Here is a 6,581-nt window from a genome sequence, read left to right as displayed (position 1 = left end):
CTCCTAGATCTCCTAGTTTCTTAGGTATTCCACCCTTAAAAGTATAATTAGCAAGCATGGTGGAAATTTCAGCTTCCGGTATCTTTCTTTTATTTGTAACAATTTCTTTCATGTACTTAGCATAAGGATTCATTTTGAGCATATCAGTTAATCGCATACGCAAAAAGATAGGTCTAATCATTTCAGCAAAGCGCTCAAAATCCTCATCATCCTTTTTCTTGGATGGTTTGGGAGGAAAAGGCATGGGTTTCTGAACCCATGGTTCTCTTTCTTTACCGTGCTTCCTAGCAACAAAGTATCTCTTATCTACATCATTATCATTACTAGGTTGAGCATCATCATGAACATCATCATTAACATTATCATTAGGTTCATGTTCATTACCAGATTGTGTTTCAGCATCAGAAATAGAAATATCATTTGGATTCTCAGGTGGTTCAGCAATAGGTTCACTAGAAGCATGCAAAGTCCTATCATTTTTCTTTTTCTTCTTTTTAGGACTAGGTGCATCTGTATTATTTCTCTGAGAATCTTGTTCAATTCTCTTAGGGTGGCCTTCAGGATACAAAGGTTCATGAGTCATCTTACCAGTTCTAGTAGCCACTCTAACAGTATAATCATTATTCTTACTATTCAATTCATTGAGCAAATCATTTTGAGCTTTAAGTACTTGCTCTACTTGAGTGGTAACCATAGAAGCATGTTTAGTAATGAGTTTAAGTTCACCTTTAACTCTAGACATATAATCACCCAAGTGTTCAAGCGTATCGGAATTGTATTTCAATTGCCTACCAAAATAAGCATTGAAGTTTTCTTGTTTGACAATAAAATTATCAAACTCTTCTAAGCATTGTCTAGCAGACTTATAGTGAGGAACATTGCCTTCATCAAATCTATAGAGAGAATTTACCTTTACTACCTGTGTCGGGTTATCAAGACCATGAGTTTCTTCAATAGGTGATGGATTAAGATCATATGTTTCTTCAACAGGCGGTAAATTAAGACCATGTATTTCTTCAATAGGAGGTAAATTCTTAACATCTTCAGCTTTAATACCTTTTTCTTTCATAGATTTCTTTGCCTCTTGCATATCCTCAGGACTGAGAAATAGAACACCTCTTTTCTTCGGAGTTGGTTTAGGAATAGGCTCAGGAGTTGACTCAGGAAGTGTCCAATTATTTTCATTTGTCAACATATTATTCAATAGAATTTCAGCTTCATCCGGTGTTCTTTCCCTGAAAACAGAACCAGCACAACTATCTAGGTAATCTCTGGAAGCATCGGTTAGTCCATTATAAAAGATATCAAGTATTTCATTTTTCTTGAGAGGGTGATCAGGCAAAGCATTAAGTAATTGGAGAAGCCTCCCCCAAGCTTGTGGGAGACTCTCTTCTTCTTTTTGCGCAAAATTGTATATATCCCTTAAAGCAGCTTGTTTTTCATGAGCAGAGAAATATTTAGCAGAGAAGTAATAAATCATATCCTGGGGACTACGCACACAACCAGGATCAAGGGAATTAAACCATATCTTAGCATCACCCTTTAATGAGAACGGAAATATTTTAAGGATATAAAAGTAGCGAGATTTCTCATCATTAGTGAACAGGGTGGCTATATCATTTAATTTAGTAAGATGTGCCACAATAGTTTCAGATTCATAGCCATAAAAAGGATCAGATTCAATCAAATTAATTATATCAGGATCAACAGAGAATTCATAATCCTTATCAGTAACACAGATAGGTGAAGTAGCAAAAGCAGGGTCAGGTTTCATTCTAGCATTAAGAGATCGCTGCTTCCATTTAGCTAATAACCTCTTTAAATCACTTCTATCATTGCAAGCAAGAATAGCTCTAGTAGATTCTTCATCCAGAGCATAACCCTCAGGCACAACAGGCAATTCATATTTATTAGGGGGAGAGTCTTCATCATCACTATCATCAAAATTATCAGTTTCAATAATTTCATTCTCTCTAACCCTAGCAAGTTGTTCATCAAGAAATTCACCAAGTGGCACAGTAGTATCAGGCATAGAAGTAGTTTCATCATAAGTATCATGCATAGCAGAAGTGGCATCATCAATAACATGCGACATATCAGAATTAATAGCAGAAGCAGGTTTAGGTGTCGCAAGCTTACTCAAAACAGAAGGTGAATCAAGTGCAGAGCTAGATGGCAGTTCCTTACCTCCCCTCGTAGTTGAGGGATAAATTGTTGTTTTCGCGTCTTTCAAGTTCTTCATAGTGACCAGCAGGTATAAATCCCAAGTGACTCAAAGAATAGAGTTATGCTCCCCGGAAACGGCACCAGAAAATAGTCTTGATAGCCCACAAGTATAGGGGATCGCAACAGTTTTCGAGGCTAGAGTATTCAACCCAAATTTATTGATTCGACACAAGGGGAGCCAAAGAATATTCTCAAGTATTAGCAGTTGAGTTGTTAATTCAACCACACCTGGATAACTTAGTATCTGCAGCAAAGTATTTAGTAGCAAAGTAGTATGGAAGTAACGGTAACGGTAGCAAAAGTAATATTTTTGGGTTTTGTAGTGATTGTAACAGTAGCAACGGAAAAGTAAATAAGCAAAGAACAATATATGAAAAGCTCATAGGCATTGGATCGGTGATGGAGAATTATGCCGGATGCGGTTCATCATGTAACAATCATAACATAGGGTGACACAGAACTAGCTCCAATTCATCAATGTAATGTAGGCATGTATTCCAAATATAGTCATACGTGCTTATGGAAAAGAACTTGCATGACATCTTTTGTCCTACCCTCCCGTGGCAGCGGGGTCCTAGCAGAAACTAAGGGATATTAGGGCCTCCTTTTAATAGAGTACCGGACCAAAGCATTAACACATAGTGAATACATGAACTCCTCAAACTACGGTCATCATCGGGAGTGGTCCCGATTATTGTCACTTCGGGGTTGCCGGATCATAACACATAGTAGGTGACTATAGACTTGCAAGATAGGATCAAGAACTCACATATATTCATGAAAACATAATAGGTTCAGATCTGAAATCATGGCACTCGGGCCCTAGTGACAAGCATTAAGCATAGCAAAGTCATAGCAACATCAATCTCAGAACATAGTGGATACTAGGGATCAAGCCCTAACAAAACTAACTCGATTACATGATAAATCTCATCCAACCCATCACCGTCCAACAAGCCTACGATGGAATTACTCACTCGCGGCGGTGAGCATCATGAATTGGTGATGGAGGATGGTTGATGATGACGACAGCGACGGATCCCCCTCTCCGGAGCCCCGAACGGACTCCAGATCAGCCCTCCCGAGAGGTTTTAGGGCCTGGCGGTGGCTCCGTATCGTAAAACGCGATGAATCCTTCTCTCTGATTTTTTCTCCCCGAACACGAATATATGGAGTTGGAGTTGAGGTCGGTGGAGCGTCAGGGGGCCCACGAGGTAGGGGTGCGCCCCCCACCCTCGTGGACAGGGTGTGGGCCCCCTGACGTGGATTCTTCTTCCAGTATTTTTAATATTTTCCAAAAATATGTTCCGTGGAGTTTCAGGTCATTTCGAGAACTTTTGTTTCTGCACATAAATAACACCATGGCAATTCTGCTGAAAACAGCGTCAGTCCGGGTTAGCTCCATTCAAATCATGCAAGTTAGAGTCCAAAACAAGGGCAAAAGTATTTGGAAAAGTAGATATGACGGAGATGTATCAAGCGTCTTGATCTATCTCTATAGATCTTGATGCCCAATATATAAGCAGCTTCACCGAGGTCTTTCATTGAAAAACTCTTATTCAAGTATCCTTTTATGCTATCCAGAAATTCTATATCATTTCCAATCAATAATATGTCATCCACATATAATATTAGAAATGCTACAAAGCTCCCACTCACTTTCTTGTAAATACAGGCTTCTCCAAAAGTATGTATAAAACCATATGCTTTGATCACACTATCAAAGTGTTTATTCCAACTCCGAGAGGCTTGCACCAGTCCATAAATGGATCGCTGGAGCTTGCACACTTTGTTAGCACCCTTTGGATCGATAAAACCATCAGGTTGCATCATATACAACTCGTCTTCCAGAAATCCATTCAGGAATGCAGTCTTTACATCCATTTGCCAAATTTCATAATCATAAAATGCGGCAATTGCTAACATGATTCAGACGGACTTAAGCATCGCTACGGGTGAGAAGGTCTCATCGTAGTCAACTACTTGAACATGTCGAAAACATTTTGCAACAAGTCGAGCTTTGTAGACAGTAACGTTACCGTCAGCGTCAGTCTTCTTCTTGAAGATCCATTTATTCTCGATGGCTTGCCAATCATCGGGCAAGTCAAACAAAGTCCACACTTTGTTCTCATACATGGATCCCATCTCAGATTTCATGGCCTCAAGCCATTTTGCGGAATCTGGGCTCATCATCGCTTCCTCATAGTTTGTAGGTTCGTCATGGTCAAGTAACATGACCTCTAGAATAGGATTACCGTACCACCCTGGTGCAGATCTTACTCTGGTTGACCTACGAGGTTCGGTAGTAACTTGATCTGAAGTTTCATGATCATCATCATTAGCTTCCTCACTAACTGGTGTAGGTGTCACAGGAACCGGTTTCTGTGATGAACTACTTTCCAATAAGGGAGCAGGTACAGTTACCTCATCAAGTTCTACTTTCCTTCCACTCACTTCTTTCGAGAGAAACTCCCTCTCTAGAAAGGATCCATTCTTAGCAACAAATGTCTTGCCTTCGGATCTGTGATAGAAGGTGTACCCAACTGTCTCCTTTGGGTATCCTATGAGGACACATTTCTCTGATTTGGGTTCGAGCTTATCAGGTTGAAGCTTTTTCACATAAGCATCGCAGCCCCAAACTTTAAGAAACGACAACTTTGGTTTCTTCCCAAACCATAGTTCATAAGGTGTCGTCTCAATGGATTTAGTTCATAAGCATCGCAGCTCCAAACTATTTAACGTGAATGCAGCTGTCTCTAAAGCATAACCCCAAAATGACAGCGGTAAATCGGTAAGAGACATCATAGATCGCACCATATCAAGTAAAGTACGATTACGACGTTCGGACACACCATTACGCTGTGGTGTTCCGGGTGGCGTGAGTTGCGAAACTATTCCGCATTGTTTCAAATGAAGACCAAATTCGTAACTCAAATATTTTCCTCCACGATCAGATCGTAGAAACTTTATTTTCTTGTTACGATGATTTTCCACTTCACTCTGAAATTCTTTGAACTTTTCAAATGTTTCAGACTTATGTTTCATTAAGTAGATATACCCATATCTGCTTAAATCATCTGTGAAGGTGAGAAAATAACAATGGCAGAATCAGCATCAGGTAGCAATGTTCAGAGCACGAAATCAACATGCTACAGGAACTTAACAAGGCAAAACAAGGCATGGCAGTATTCTACTAAATGCATATGACAAAAGTCCGTTACTGACCATAAGCCAAAAAGGACCAGAAGATATGATGGCAACCATGTAAAATAGCAAGTTTCGTTAACAGGTTTCAGACTTAGCAGAAAACAGAGCATGGTAGAAACAGACATTATGAGGGCATCTTGGTGAGCTTGATGCACTCACCACAAAGCAATGCATGACAAAACAAGCATACCTACAGCAAGATGGCATGTTTATGAAGCTATCCATGGCAAGAGCAAGTACATAACATGTATGAAACAAGTACAACAAGCTTGACAAAATTGGATATCATGTTAACAATCTGCCAGAAATATTTTATACCAAAAGTAGAGCAAGATTGAGTCATGCTATGGCACTCCATAATTGCAAAAAAAGGCATGAATGGATCAACTACAACAATATCTACAAAAAATCCTTACTGAACATCACCAAAATAAGCATGGATCTCTCTGTAGCCACATGGATACATAGCAACAAAATAACAGCAGTCTCAGACTTGAGAAATCACCCAAGTCTCCGAAATCAGAAACATTACGGAGCCTAGTTTACATGCTTGTGCTAGTCACCACAGAGATCAAAAAAATACATGGCATACACCTCTGTAAAGATGGCATGGCATACATCAAAACACATGTAGGGCTCATGCCCATAAGATGCACACATCAAATGCAACAAAAATAACAAAACCCAAAGTTCTGATAAGTAACAGCAGTTAACAACAACTAGCACTCTTCCACCAGAGCTTTGGGCATCAAGATGGACTGAAATGAATATGGTGCAATGGAAAAAAATGAAGAGCATCTAGAGGCGAACATTTTGATATATTACACGCACGAAACAGAGCTATATGCAGAGAGTTATGATTCGATGAACATGGGCATATATTGTAAGATGCATGGGACTTACAGAAATTTCGGGGGAAGGGGAGAGTCAACCTTCGGCGTTGACCCGATCTGGATCGGGCTAGGGTTCGCCGGAGCTGACGCGGCTGCCGGCGCTGAAGGGCGATGGCGGCGAGGGAGGAGACGGCGGGGCCGGCGCTGGAGGACGGCGGTCGGGGAGGCGGCGACGGGCGCAGGGCAGCGCGGAGGAGGAGCAGCGACGGGCGGCGCCGGCGGGCACCGTGGCGGCGGCGCGGGAAGACGGCGGGG

This window comes from Triticum aestivum, chromosome 1D (assembly GCF_018294505.1).
Source record: "Triticum aestivum cultivar Chinese Spring chromosome 1D, IWGSC CS RefSeq v2.1, whole genome shotgun sequence".
Taxonomy (NCBI): Eukaryota; Viridiplantae; Streptophyta; class Magnoliopsida; order Poales; family Poaceae; genus Triticum; species Triticum aestivum.
This window is presented reverse-complemented; position numbering follows the sequence as displayed.